The 15,791-nt window shown below is 37.8% G+C and overlaps 1 non-coding gene across 1 annotated transcript; it reads left to right on the top strand.

Annotated features, from left to right (window-relative positions):
• The first annotated feature begins 3,612 nt into the window (after positions 1 to 3,612).
• Positions 3,613 to 3,720, top strand: LOC112739211 (small nucleolar RNA R71). The gene has a single exon (XR_003170149.1). It is a non-coding gene; the product is annotated as a small nucleolar RNA R71 (small nucleolar RNA).
• Positions 3,721 to 15,791: the final 12,071 nt, after the last annotated feature.

Genomic DNA, 15,791 nt, shown 5'->3' with positions numbered 1-15,791 from the left:
CTCAAGTCTCTTCCTTGCCTTTGTTGCTCCTCTCTCATGGTTCTTTGGTCTTCTCTAATTTCATGGAGGAGGATGGAATGCTCTTGGTGCTCCACCCTTAGTTGTCCCATGTTGGAGTTTAATTCTCCTAGGGAGGTGTTGATTTGCTCCCAATAGTTTTGTGGAGGAAAATGCATCCCTTGAGGCATCTCAGGGATTTCATGATGAGGAGTTTCCTCATACCCATGAGTGGGATCTCTTGTTTGCTCCATCCTTTTCTTAGTGATGGGCTTATCCTCATCAATGAGGATGTCTTCCTCTATGTCAATTCCAGCCGAATTACAGAGGTGACAAATGAGATGAGGGAAGGCTAACCTTGCTACAGTAGAGGACTTGTCCGCTACCTTGTAGAGTTCTTGGGATATAACCTCATGAACTTCCACTTCCTCTCTTATCATGATGCTATGAATCATGATAGCCCGGTCTATAGTAACTTTAGATCGGTTGCTAGTAGGAATGATTGAGCGTTGGATGAACTCCAACCATCCCCTAGCCACGGGCTTGAGGTCATGCCTTCTTAGTTGAACCAGCTTCCCTCTTGAATCTCTCTTCCATTGAGCGCCCTCTTCACAGATGTCTATGAGGACTTGGTCCAACGTTTGATCAAAGTTGACCCTTTTAGTGTAGGGGTGTGCATCTTCTTGCATCATGGGCAAGTTGAATTCCAACCTTACGTTTTCCGGACTAAAATCCAAGTATTTCCCTCGGACCATTGTAAGCCAGTTCTTAGGGTCTGGGTTCACACTTTGATCATGGTTCTTGGTGATCCATGCATTGGCATATAACTCTTGAACCATTAAGATTCCGACTTGTTGAATGGGGTTGTGAGAACTTCTCAACCTTTTCTTCGGATCTCATGTCGGATCTCCGGATATTCCCCCTTTTTGAGTTTAAAAGGGACCTCGGGGATCACCTTCTTCTTGGCCACAACTTCATAGAAGTGGTCTTGATGCACCCTTGAGAGGAATCTCTCCATCTCCCATGACTCGGAGGTGGAAGCTTTTGCCTTCCCTTTCCTCTTTCTAGAGGTTTCTCCAGCCTTTGGTGCCATTAATGGTTATGGAAAAAATAAAAAAAGCTTTAGCTTTTACCACACCAAACTTAGAAAGTTGCTCGTCCTCGAGCAAAAGAAGAAAGAAGAGAGTAGAAGAAGAAGAAATAGAGGAGATGGAGGGGGCTTTGTGTTTCGACCAAGGGGGATGGTTAGCGTGTATGTTGTGTGAAAATGAAGGAGTGAAGATGGGTTTATATAGGAGTGGAGAGGGGGGCATGGTTTGGCCATTATGGGTGGGTTTGGGTGGGAAAGTGGTTTGAATTTGAATGGTGAGGTAGGTGGGGTTTTATGAAGGATGGATGTGAGTGGTGAAGAGAATGGTGGGATTTGATAAGTAAGGGGTTTTTGGAGAAGAGGTATTGAGGTGATTGGTGAATGGGTGAAGAAGAGAGAGAGAGGTGGGGTAGGTGGGGATCCTGTGGGGGCCACAGATCCTGAGGTGTCAAGGATTTCTCATCCCTGCACCATGTGGTGTGCAAAACGCCCCCTTGCTACCAATCCTGGCGTTAAACGCCAGTCTGCTGCCCATTTCTGGTGTTTAACGCCAGCTTCTTGCCCATTCCTGGCGTTAAACGCCAGTTTGGTGCCCATTTCTGGTGTTAAACGCCCAGAATGGTGCCAGACTGGGCGTTTAACGCCCATTCTGCTACCCTTACTGGCGTTTAAACGCCAGTAAGTTTCTCCTCCAGGGTATTCTATTTTTAATACTGTTTTTCCTTCTGTTTTTGCTTTTTCAATTATTTTTGTGACTTCACATGATCATCAACCTATAGAAAACATAAAATAACAAAAGAAAATAGAAATTTAACATAGATAATTAAAGATTGGGTTGCCTCCCAACAAGCGCTTCTTTAATGTCAATAGCTTGACAGTGGGCTCTCATGGAGCCTCACAGATGTTCAGAGCAATGGTGGAACCTCCCAACACCAAACTTAGAGTTTGAATGTGGGGCTCTGTTTGTCTCTGTATTGAGAGAAGCTCTTCATGCTTCCTCTCCATGGTTACAGAGGGATATCCTTGAGCTTTAAACACAAGGGAATCTTCATTCACTTGAATGATCAATTCTCCTCTGTCAACATCAATCACAGCTTTTGCTGTGGCTAGGAAGGGTCTACCAAGGATGATGGATTCATCCATGCACTTCTCAGTCTCTAGGATTATGAAATCAGCAGGGATGTAATGGTCTTCAACCTTTACCAAGACATCCTCTACAAGTCCATAAGCCTGTTTCTTTGAATTGTCTGCTATCTCTAGTGAGATTCTAGCAGCTTACACCTCAATGATCCCTAGCTTCTCCATTACAGAGAGAGGCATAAGGTTTATACTTGACCCCAGGTCACACAGAGCCTTCTCAAAGGTCATGGTGCCTATGGTACAAGGTATTGAGAACTTTCCAAGATCTTGTCTCTTCAGAGATAATTTATGCCTAGTCAAGTCATCCAGTTCTTTAGTAAGCAATGGAGGTTCATTCTCCCAAGTCTCATTACCAAACAATCTGGCATTTAGCTTCATGATTGCTCCAAGGTACTTAGCAACTTGCTCTTCAGTAACACCTTCATCCTCTTCAGAAGAGGAAGAATACTCATCAGAGCTCATGAATGGCAAAAGTAAATTTAATGGAATCTCTATGGTCTCAGTCTGAGCCTCAGATTCCCATGGTTCTTCATTAGGGAACTCCATGGAGGCTAGTGGACGTCCATTGAGGTATTCCTCAGTAGAGATCACTGCCTCTTCCTCCTCTCCATGTTCGGCCATGTGAGATGTGGTTATGGCCTTGCACTCTCTTTTTGGATTCTCTTCTGTATTGCTTGGGAGAGTACTAGGAGTTCAGTAATTTTCTTACTCAGCTGACCCACTTGTGCCTCCAAATTTCTAATGGAGGACCTTGTTTCAGTCATAAAACTTTGAGTGGTTTTGATTAGATCAGAGATAATGGTTGCTAAGTCAGAGTGGCTTTGCTTAGAATTCTCTGTCTGTTGCTGAGAAGATGATGGAAAAGGCTTGCTATTGCTAAACCTATTTCTTCCACCATTATTGTTGTTGAAACCTTGTTGAGGTCTCTGTTGATCCTTCCATGAGAGATTTGGATGATTTCTCCATGAAGGATTGTAGGTGTTTCCATAGGGTTCTCCCATGTAATTCACCTCTTCCATTGCTGGGTTCTCAGGATCATAAGCTTCTTCTTCAGGGGAAGCTTCCTTAGTACTGTCTGGTGTAGCTTGCATTCCAGACAGACTCTGAGAAATCATATTGACTTGCTGAGTCAATATTTTATTCTGAGCCAATATGGCATTCAGAGTATCAATCTCAAGAACTCTTTTCTTCTGAGTTGTCCCATTATTCACAAGGTTCCTTTTAGAAGTGTACATGAATTGGTTATTTGCAACCATTTCAATGAGTTCCTGAGCTTCTGCAAGCGTCTTCTTCAGATGAAGAGATCCTCTAGCAGAGCTATCCAATGACATCTTGGATAGTTCAGACAGACCATCATAGAATATACCTATGATGCTCCATTATGAAAGCATGTCAGAAGGACACCTTCTGATCAATTGCTTGTATCTTTCCCAAGCTTCATAGAGGGATTCACCTTCCTTCTGTCTGAAGGTTTGGACTTCCACTCTAAGCTTACTCAATTTTTGAGGTGGAAAGAACTTTGCCAAGAAGGCATTGACTAACTTTTCCCAAGAGTTCAGGCTTTCCTTAGGTTGTGAATCCAACCATGTTCTAGCTCTGTCTCTTACAGCAAAAGGAAAAAGCATAAGTCTGTAGACCTCAGGATAAACCTCATTGGTCTTGACAGTGTCACAGATTTGCAGGAATTTAGCTAAGAACTGATGAGGATCTTCCAATGGAAGTCCATGAAACTTGCAATTCTGTTGCATTAGAGAAACTAATTGAGGCTTAAGCTCAAAGTTGTTTGCTCCAATGGCAGGGATTGAGATGCTTCTCCCATAGAAGTTGGGAGTAGGTGCAGTAAAGCCACCAAGCACCTTCCTTGCATTGTTGGCATTGTTGTTTTCGGCTGCCATGGCTTCTTCTTCCTTGAAAAGCTCTGTTAGGCCCTCTAGAGAGAATTGTGCTTTAGCTTCTTTTAACTTTCTCTTCAAGGTCCTTTTAGGTTCAGGATCAGCTTGAACAAGTATGCCTTTATCTTTTCTCCTGCTCATATGAAAGAGAAGAGAACAAGAAAGTAGGGAATCATCTATGTCACAGTATAGAGATTCCTTGAGGTGTCAGAGGAAAAGAAGAATAGAAGGAGGAGGTAGATAGAAGAGAATTCGAACTTATCAAGAGGGATAGAGTTCGAATTGCACCTTGAGGAGGAGTGTTAGTCCCTTAAATAGAAGGATGTGAGAAGAGGGGAAGAATTTTCGAAAATAAATTAAAAATATTTTGAAATAATAAAAAGAAATTTGAAAATTTGATTGAGATTTTCGAAAATTAAGATTAGGAAAGAAATTAAGTGATTTTTGAAAAAGATTTTGAAATTAGAAATCAAAAAGATATGATTGAGAGTTAATTTTGAAAAAGATGTGATTGAAAAGACATGATTGAGAAGATATGATTGAAAATCAAATTAAAAAAGAGAAATTTTTAAAATTAAAGTTGATTACTTGACTAACAAGAAATTAGAAGATATAATTCTAGAATTTAAAATTTGATCCTTTCTTAATAGGCAAGTAACAACTTGAAAATTTTGAAGTAAATCATTAATTATAGCAAGGATTTTCGAAAATAATAAAAAATGAAAAGAAATTGATTTTGAAAGGATATGATTGAAAAGATATGATTTGAAAAAGATTTGATTTTGAAAAATTATGAAAATTTGAAAAACATTTGAATTAAAAACAAAATCTTCCTTCTAGTGTCATCCTGGCGTTAAACGCCCAGAATGGCATCCATTCTGGCGTTTAACGCCCAAAATCCTACCTTTTTGGCTGGCATTTAAACGCCAGTTTTCCTTCTTCACTGGGCGTTTTGAACACCCAGCTTTTTCTGTTTGATTCTTCTGCTGAATGTTCTGAATCTTCAATTCTCTGTATTATTGACTTGAAAAGACATAGTTTTGAAAATTTTTTTTTTGAATTTTTCAATGATGAGAAACAATCAAAATACAACTAATCTTAGGAAACTCAAATCAAACAAACAATGCATGCAGGACACCAAACTTAAAAATTTTTTCATATAAGAGACACTAACAAATTGAGAATGCATATGAGAAACAACAAAACACACAAAACAAGAGAATTTAAAGATCAGAGCAATGAAATCATCAAGAACAACTTGAAGATTAATGAAGAACATAATGCATGTAATTTTCAAAAATTAGAGGCATGCAATTGACACCAAACTTAAAAATTGACACTAGACTCAAACAAGAAACATAAAATATTTTTTATTTTTATCATTTTATAAAAAAATTTTGTGGTTTTTCAAAAATTGAGTGGAAAAGAAAATAAAGGGATTCAAAATTTTTAATAAGAGTTCCAGGAATCATTGCAATGTTAGTCTAAGACTCCGGTCTAGGAATTAGACATGGCTTACTAGCCAGCCAAGCTTTCAATGAAAGCTCCGGTCCAAAACACTAGACATGGCCAATGGCCAGCCAAGCTTTAGCATATCATTGCTAACAACAGCAAAATTGATAGAAATCAACAAGCTCTTATGATGATAAGTTGAAACCTCGGTCCAATAAGATTAGACATGGCTTCACAGCCAGCCAGACTTCAACAGATCATCATGAAACTCTAGAATTCATTCTTAAAAACTCTGAAGAACAAAATAGAAAAATATTTTTTTTTGAATTTTTCGAAAATAAAAATAAAATAAAATTACCTAATCTAAGCAACAAGATGAACCGTCAGTTGTCCAAACTCAAACAATCCCCGGCAACGGCACCAAAAATTTGGTGCACGAAATTGTGATCATCAACAATGGTGGCAAAGGACTTGGAGTTCTCAAACGTGAATCACACTTTGTCACAATTCCGCATAATTAACCAGCAAGTGCACTGGGTCGTCCAAGTAATACCTTACGTGAGTAAGGGTCGATCCCACAGAGACTGTCAGCTTGAAGTAAGCTATGGTCACCTTGTAAATCTCAATCAGGCGAATTCAGATGGTGATGGAGAATTGATAATTAAAAGATAAATAAAACATAAAATAAAGATAGAGATACTTATGTAATTCTTTGGTTGGAATTTCAGATAAGCGTATGAAGATGCTTTGTTCCTCCTGAACCTCTGCTTTCCTATTGCCTTCTTCCAATCATTCATACTCCTTTCCATGGCAAGCTTTATGTTGGGCATCACCGTTGTCAATGGCTACTTCCCATCCTCTCAGTGAAAATGTTCTACGTACGCTGTCACCGCACGGCTAATCATCTATCGGTTCTCGATCATGCTGGAATAGGATCCATTGATCCTTTTGCGTCTGTCACACGCCCAACAATCGCGATTTTGAAGCTCGTCACAGTCATCCCTTCCCAGATCCTACTCAGAATACCACAGACAAGGTTTAGACGTTCTGGATCTCAAGAATGACCGCCAATAATTCTAGCCTATACCACGAAGGTTCTAATCTTAGATTAGAAACCCAAGAGATACACATTCAAACTTGTTTGCATGTAGAACGGAAGTGGTTGTCAGTCACGCGTTCATAGGTGAGAATGGTGATGAGTGTCACATAATCATCACATTCATCATGTTCTTGGGTGCGAATGAATATCTTGGAGAAGAAATAGACTTGAGTTGAATAGAAAAACAATAGTACTTGTATTAATTCATGAAGAATAACAGAGCTCCACACCTTAATCTATGGTGTGTAGAAACTCCACCGTTAAAAATACAAAAGTGATAATGGTGTAAGCATGGCCGAATGGCCAGCCTCAAGGTCTAGGGACTAAACGTCTAAAGATTCATGAAAATACAATAGCAAAAGGTCCTATTTATAGAAAACTAGTAGCCTAGGGTTACAGAAATGAGTAATTAATGCATAAATCTTCTTCCGGGCCCACTTGGTGTGTGCTTGGGCTGAGAATTGAAGCTTCCATCTGTAGAGACTTTTTTTGGAGTTAAACGCCAACTTTTGTGCCAGTTTTGGAGTTAAACGCCAGAATTCTTGAGCTGACTTGGAATGCCTATTTGGGCCATCAAATCTTAGGCAAAGTATGGACTATTATATATTGCTGGAAAGCCCAGGATGTCTACTTTCCAAAGCAATTAAGAGCGCGCCAATTTGGATCTCTGTAGCTCCAGAAAATCCACTTCGAGTGCAGGGAGCTCAGAATCCAACAGCATCTGCAGTCCTTTTTCAGCCTCTGAATCAGATTTTTGCTCAGGTCCCTCAATTTCAGCCAGAAAATACCTGAAATCACAAAAAAATACACAAACTCATAGTAAAGTCCAGAAGAGTGATTTTTATTTAAAAACTAACAAAAACATAAGAAAAACTAACTAAAATATACTAAAAATATACTAAAAATAATGCCAAAAAGCGTATAAATTATCCGCTCATCAGCCTCTAAAATGGACTGGAATTCTGATTGAGGTACACACCGTCTAATTACCTGGTCAGCACCACACCTCCAGAGATATGGATCATCCCATATATAATATTTGGATTCGCTTTTCAGCTTGTCTCTCTGATGTTTAGTAAAGTTTGGAGGAAAAGTGTGGCTAACGAGATAATTAGCTACAGGTGCATACCAAGGAACTACATCAAATACTGCCTGTAAGCTATCAAATGGGAAAGTATCATTGATAGGAATGGAGTCATCTGTAATGTGCTCAAGGTGACTCAAGTGATCTGCCACTAAATTTTGGTTACCACTCCTATCTTTAATTTCCAAATCAAATTCTTGCAGCAGTAGCATCCAACGTATTAGCCTTGGTTTAAACTCTTTTTTAGCCAATAAATACTTTAGAGCTACATGGTATGAGTACACTACTACCTTAGTACCAAGTAAATAGGTTCGGAATTTATCCAGAGCAAAAACAATAGCTAGAAGCTCTTTTTCAGTAGTAGTATAATTAGATTGAGCAGCATCTAAAGTCTTAGATGCATAAGCAATTACAAAAGGATCGTTACCTTCATGCTGAGCCAGTGCTGCTCCTATTGCATGATTGGAAGCATCACACATGATTTCAAATGGTTGACTCCAGTCTGGTCCCTAAAAGAACGGGAGATTGATGGTTTAGAAGTTATAGTAAACTCTCGTTGCAAGTATAGTTACTAAACCAAGCAATCAACCTTTCTTACAAACGTTTTGGTTGTCACAAGTAACAAACCCCTTTAAAATTGATAACTGAGTATTTAAACCTTGGGTCGTCTTCTCAAGGAATTACAGGAAAGTATGTTCTTATTATTGGTTATGAGTCTTGTAAATTGGGGGTTTTAAAAGTAAGGAAGCAGTATGTTAAATGATAAGAAGAATAAAATAAATAAATAACTATAAAATAAACTCTTGGCAAGGTATGAGGAATTGGAAGTCCTATCCTAGTTATCCTTATCAATTGTAATGAGAATTAGATTTTTCTCCCACTTTGTTAACCTCTAACTATGAAGGTAAGTTAAGTGGATGAATTAATTTTTGATTCCTCAGGTCCTAGTCTTTCCTTGGGAAAAGTTAGAGTTATTGGAACTCGAATTAATTCTTGAAGAATTCCAATTTTCAATCAACAATGAGTTTGATAACTCAAGAGTCACCAATTATTTAACCAAAGCCAAAAGGAAAAATATCTAAATTAAACTAAAAGCATTCATATAAGCAAAGCAAAATTAATCTGAAAATACCTCGAATTGCATTAATAAAAGAAATCAAATCTAACATGGAAGTTCATAAATTAAATTAGAAAAATAAATAAAAGGAACATTGAACCTGTGATCGCAAAAGATGAAATAATCATAAAGTTAAAAGAATCCTAATTCTAAATCCTAAGAGAGAGGAGAGAACCTCTCTCTCTAAAAACTACATCTAATCCTAAGATTGTGAATATGAAAGCTTATTTTTATGAATGGATGTATTCCCCCACTTTATAGCCTCTAATCTATGTTTTCTGGGCTGAAAACTGGGTCGAAAACAACCCAGAAATCGCTGGAGAAGAAATCTGCCACGCTGATTTTCGGAACTGCGACGCGTCCGCATGGAGCACGTGTTCGCGTCGCCTAGTGTCAGGGTAACTATGACATATTATATATCAAATCGAAGCCCCGGACGTTAGCTTTCCAATGCAACTGGAACCGCGTAGTTTGGACCTCTGTAGCTCAAGTTATAGCCGTTTGAGTACGAAGAGGTCAGGCTGGACAGTTTAGCAATTTCTCCAACTTCTTGTATTCCTTCCACTTTTGCATGCTTCCTTTCCTTCCTCTGAGCCATTCCTGCCCTATAAATTCTGAAATCACTTAACACACATATCAAGGCATCTAATGGTAATAAGAGAAGATTAATATTAGCAAATATAAGTCCAAAGAAGCATGTTTTCAATCATAGCACAAAATCAGGAAGGCAAATGTAAAACCATGCAAATAGTATGAATAAGTGTATAAAAGATTGATAAAAACCACTCAATTGAGTATAAGATAAACCATAAAATAGTGGTTTATCAACCTCCCCACACTTAAACATTAGCATGTCCTCATGCTAAGCTCAAGAGAAGCTATAAATGAGTGAAGATGAATGATAGAATGTATGAAATGCAACCTATCTGTATGAATGCAACTACATGCAAAATGTTTCTACCTACTTAGTTAAAAGCAAACAAGTTCCCCAAGACAAATACAAACTAATTTCCACTAATTCAAATCGTACAATAAAAAGCAAGTAAACTTGTAAGAAGACAGCTCATGAAAGCAGGGAACATAGAATCAAGCCTTGAACCCTCACTGGTAGTGTATATCACTCTAGTCTCTCAAGTGTATAGGGTAATTCACTCTACTCTTCTCTAATCATGCTTTCTAAACTTTGTTCTTCATCTAACCAATCAACAAATATTTAATGTACCAATGCAAACATCATGAGGTCTTTTTAAGGTTGTAATGGGGCTGAGGTAAAGGTAAGGATATATGTATGGCCAAGTGAGCTTTATAAAGTGAATCCTTGATTAGTCTAAGATCTCACCTAACATATACATACTTTATAATTCAAAGTTTTCTTTACCTATTTACCCAGTTTTTCCCACTTTTTATGTTACATGCTCATGCCTTAATTTTAATTTTTATCCCATGTGCATTGCTTTTTTTTTTGCTTTTTTTTTATTTTTATTTTTTTTTTTGCATTTGGAAAATTCTTTTGTATCCCCTTATTTGGGTACTGAAATAAAATATAAATTTTTTTTTAATACATATGGTAATTTAATTACTTTGATTTCACATGAGCATGCTTCCCAAAATTTTATTTTGAAACATTTTTATTCTTTTTAACTTTCTATCTTTGTTTCTATCATCCATGTTCCTATAAGGTTCCCCACACTTAAACAATTACACAATTTCTATCTTAAGCTAACCAAGGATTCAACTTGAAATTTTTATTTTATTTTTCTGCTTAAGGCTAGTAATGTGGTTTATAGAATAAGAGGGGTTTTAAAGGCTCAAGGGGGCTAACAATGGTGATGTAAAAGGTAGGCTAATTTGGGATAAGTGAGCTAGAATCAAATAATGGCCTCAATCATATGCAAGCATGTAAATACACTAAATAATGGACATATAGAATGGAACAAAGCAAAGATTGTAATTATAGAGAAGAAAACACACAAGAATAAAAATTTATGGTTAAATAATGTAACCATATAAATAAGCTCAAAATCTCACAGGTTGTGTGTTCTTAGCTTTTTAAACTATGTTCCAAATACAACTTCAAACAAGTTTTAATAAAAAAATTTTTAATTTAAATTAGTGAAATACTATAAAAATTTCTTGAAAAAGAAAATATTACTTCAACCAAGTGGTAACTAAATGCATAAAATCAAACAAACATGCAATTAAATATGCAAATGTAGCAATTAACAAAGAAAATAAAATATTGGTGTTGAGAAGAAAATACTAACCCATGGAGATCGGTATCAACCTCCCCACACTTAAAGATTGCACCGTCCTCGGTGCATGCTAAGATGTACAAGTGGACGGGTTGTTCCAACTGACGCTTTTCTCCAAAGATTGTGCAGATGGACTTGTCTGTCTCCCCATGTAAATGTCTTCCGGTTCCCTTCTGGGTGGCCATCCTGAAAGAAAAAGGGAAGAAAAGTAACCCAGAAATAGAGATAAGAAAATAAATGAAGTATGGGTGGGTTAATGCCAAATGAAAAGGGTCTCATTTACATGGAAGCTTCAACATATACGTGAGAAAGCAATATAAGCCATGGCATACCAGTAGTACAAAATTGCAACAAAGGGGAGGAGTGTGGGTAATGAAAATATCAATATAAGTTCATGTCAATGAAAAAGGAATACCAGTATTATAAAAATTGGCATTGACATATAATTGATACTACCTAATCAGAATAAAACAAGTTATGAAGCACCAGAATAATTCAAGAAAAGATGTAACAGTTGAATAAGAAAATTTAACACCAATGAAAGAAAATAATGAATATAGAAAAGAAAAATATGCACAAAATTAAAATGTAATGAATGAAATATACAAATAAAGTAAGTAAAATAGAATGAAGGGGAAAAGGAATGAGAAGTGAAAGAAATAAAGTAAGAAAGAAAGAAGAAAAGATAGAAGAAATTAGGATTAGAAAAAAATAAGAAAAATAAGGATTTGGAGAAGAAAAGATAAGATATTTTGGCTGATCTGGATATTCTGTGCGGCGCATGTGACGCGGACGCGTGGGTCACGTGATCGCGTGGCCTGATTTGTGCGATTGGCGCGAGTGCAGCCTTGCGTTTGCGCAACTCTCTGTTCGAAACTCTTTTTGCCAAAAATCCGGGTGACGCGATCGTGTGAATGGCCATTTTCTGAAAACGACGCGGCCGCGTGGGGCACGCGGTCGCGTGGTAGGGCTTGGGCTTCCAGCACGAGTCCAGCCCCATTCCAGCACAACTTTCGGCCATGCACCCTTTTCACGTCGAATTTCAGGTCACGCGGCCACGTAAGTGACTCGGACGCGTGGGAGGCGTTTTTTCCACATGACACGGACGCGTCATTGACGCGGTCGCGTGGAACAATCTGTGCTAAAGGCACGCCTCCAGCCACGCTTTTGCGTGACTCTCTGTTCAATCTCTTTTCTTCAAAACGCACTAGTGACGCGAACGCGTCAGCGACGCTGCCGCATCGCATGCGTGCTTTTTTTTTTATGCAGGATGCAAAATGCAATGATAGTATGGATGCTATGAGTAATTCCAGGTTCAATGAAAATAGAATAAAATAAAACTCAAAAACAAACAAAACAGACTAGAATTAAAACTGAAAAAGGGACGATCATACCATGGTGGGTTGTCTCCCACCTAGCACTTTTAGTTAGAGTCCTTAAGTTGGACATTTGGTGAGCTCCCTGTTATGGTGGCTTATGCTTGTATTCATCCAAGAATCCCCACCAGTGTTTGTACTTCCAGTAACCTCCGGGATCCCAAACTAGGCGCAGAAAGCCTTCAAGTAAGTTAAAGCAAGTGACAAGGCCCCAAGAGTGTTGATTTCTAGACTGAATTCCGGGGTCCCAAATCTTGCTTTTGCACCCGTCTTTGTGTTGATCATTATGATTCCATCCGGGTAGCAAGCAATCTGAATTCTCACTAAAGCGGCCAAACAACTTCTGAGACCCATTCAGTTGAGCTTTACACCAACCTTTGCGTTTAAACTTAAAGCTTCCAACCATAATGAACCTTGCAGGACAATTCTTACCACTGGCCATCTTCCTCTTACTCTTAATGCCACAAAGAGCTCTAAGTTGACCATCCATCTCCAGTAGCCCATATTCAAGTGGGATTAGAAAGCTAAGAGATATGAATTTTACCCACTTGAATGTTGTGAAGGATGATGGCAACTTAGGGGGAGGAGTCTCCAATAACTTTGGCAAGGTGATTTCAAGCTCCACTCCCTTGTGCTCTTTGACAACTTTCACCTCTTTGAAAACTTCTTTAATTTCAACCTCTTCCTCTTGGTAGCTTTCTTCCAATTCAATCTCTTCTTCATTACTTACCAAGGGCATGGGAGGTAGTGCTTTTTCTTCTTGAATTTCCATCTCTTGATCAACCTCTTCAAAGTCTTTAGCCATGATATGCCTTGGAGGTTGTACACCCTCCTCAAAATCAATTTCAAACGTCTTTGAAGGAGGTTCTATGGCTGGAGTTTCCCATGGAGGTTCTGCATCTCCTAAGTCTTCAACCACTTCTTCCTCCTTAATGGCAGGCGTAGCTTCTTCCAATTGTTTCAATATAAAATCGTGCTGCTCACTGTCCACCGGAGTTTCTAATATCTCCTTCATGCTACGTTCTTCATTAGATTGCTTCCTTGAGTGTCCGAACGTCGTGAAGGTAATCGATTTATCGCTTGATCCAGTTGGCGAAGGGTTGCTTGAAGTTTTGCACATGTTTCCGTGAGACGATCCCTTGATTCTTGTTGCGCTCGGATATCATAAGTAGGATCATAGTGCTCTTGGATTGATGGATATAGAGATGGAAAATATTGAGGTGGTGGTTCTTGGGAGTAATTGGGTTGGAATTGGGGTGGTTCTATATATGGTTCATATGGCTCATAAGGTGGTTGGTGTGGTGGATGAGGGTTAGGATCATATGAAGGTGAATGGTGGTAGTTGGCTTGTGAGTGTGGTGGTTCAAAGTTGTGTTGAGGAGGCTCATAGGCATATGATGGGGGTCCATCATATCTATCATCTTGGTATGCCCCCTGGAATGGCTCTTGACTATAGTAATTTGGTGGATGTTGGTTGTCACGGAAGGGTCCACCATAATTATTGTCTTGGTATGCATCATGGAATGGTCTTTGTCTGTGGTACTGTGGAAGGTGTTGTTGCCGGAAGGGTTGATCAGATCCTCGTGGCTCCTTCTATCTCTGATTGTTTTGACCTTGATGCATGTTCCTGTTATAATTTCCATTCCTTGTAACAACATTGGAACCAAACTCAAAGCGAGAGGGGTGAGAACTCATAGTTAGTTAATAAAAATTTAAAAACAAAAATAAAAGAAAATTTGAAATTCAAATTTTTGAATTTGAAAATTAAAATTTGAATTTTGGATTTTTAAATTTGAAATTTGAAGATTAAAATTTGAAATTTTAAAAGTTGAATTTTTAAATTTTGAAAATTGAATTTTTTTTAAAATAAGATAGGATAAGATAAAAATTTTTAAAATAAAAATCTGAAAAAATTTTTTTTTCGAAAAAGTCAATTTAAAAGTAAATATTTACAATAACCAATAATAAGGCACACGTTTGCAATTCTCCAGCAACGGCGCCATTTTGAAAGAACGGGAGATTGATGGTTTAGAAGTTATAGTAAACTCTCGTTGCAAGTATAGTTACTAAACTAAGCAATCAACCTTTCTTACAAACATTTTGGTTGTCACAAGTAACAAACCCCTTTAAAATTGATAACCGAGTATTTAAACCTCGGGTCGTCTTCTCAAGGAATTGCAGTGAAGTATGTTCTTATTATTGGTTATGAGTCTTGTAAATTGGGGGTTTTGAAAGTAAGGAAGCAGTATGTTAAATGATAAGAAGAATAAAATAAATAAATAACTATAAAATAAACTCTTGGCAAGGTATGAGGAATTGGAAGTCCTATCCTAGTTATCCTTATCAATTGTTATGAGAATTAGATTTTTCTCCCACTTTGTTAACCTCTAACTATGAAGGTAAGTTAAGTGGATGAATTAATTTTTGATTCCTCAGGTCCTAGTCTTTCCTTGGGAAAAGTTAGAGTTATTGGAACTCGAATTAATTCTTGAAGAATTCCAATTTTCAATCAACAATGAGTTTGATAACTCAAGAGTCACCAATTATTTAACCAAAGCCAAAAGGAAAAATATCTAAATTAAATTAAAAGCATTCATATAAGCAAAGCAAAATTAAATCTGAAAATACCTCGAATTGCATCAATAAAAGAAATTAAATCTAACATGGAAGTTCATAAATTAAATTAGAAAAATAAATAAAAGGAACATTGAATCTGTGATCGCAAAAGATGAAATAATCATAAAGTGAAAAGAATCCTAATTCTAAATCCTAAGAGAGAGGAGAGAACCTCTCTCTCTAAAAACTACATCTAATCCTAAGATTGTGAATATGAAAGCTTATTTTTATGAATGGATACATTCTCCCACTTTATAGCCTCTAATCTGTATTTTCTGGGCCGAAAACTGGGTCGAAAATAGCCCAGAAATCGCTGGAGAAGAAATCTGCCACACTGATTTTCGGAACTGCGACGTGTCCGCATGGAGCACACGTTTGCGTCGCCTAGCGTCAGGGTAACTATGGCATATTATATATCAAATCGAAGCCCCGGACGTTAGCTTTCCAACGCAACTAGAACCGCGTAGTTTGGATCTCTGTAGCTCAAGTTATAGCCGTTTGAGTACGAAGAGGTCAGGCTGGACAACTTAGCAATTTCTCCAACTTCTTGTATTCCTTCCACTTTTGCATGCTTCCTTTCCTTCCTCTGAGCCATTCCTGCCCTATAAACTCTGAAAATCACTTAACACACATATCAAGGCATCTAATGGTAATAAGAGAGGATTAATATTAGCAA

Source organism: Arachis hypogaea, chromosome 13 (genome assembly GCF_003086295.3).
Source record: "Arachis hypogaea cultivar Tifrunner chromosome 13, arahy.Tifrunner.gnm2.J5K5, whole genome shotgun sequence".
Taxonomy (NCBI): Eukaryota; Viridiplantae; Streptophyta; class Magnoliopsida; order Fabales; family Fabaceae; genus Arachis; species Arachis hypogaea.
This window is presented reverse-complemented; position numbering and strand designations above follow the sequence as displayed.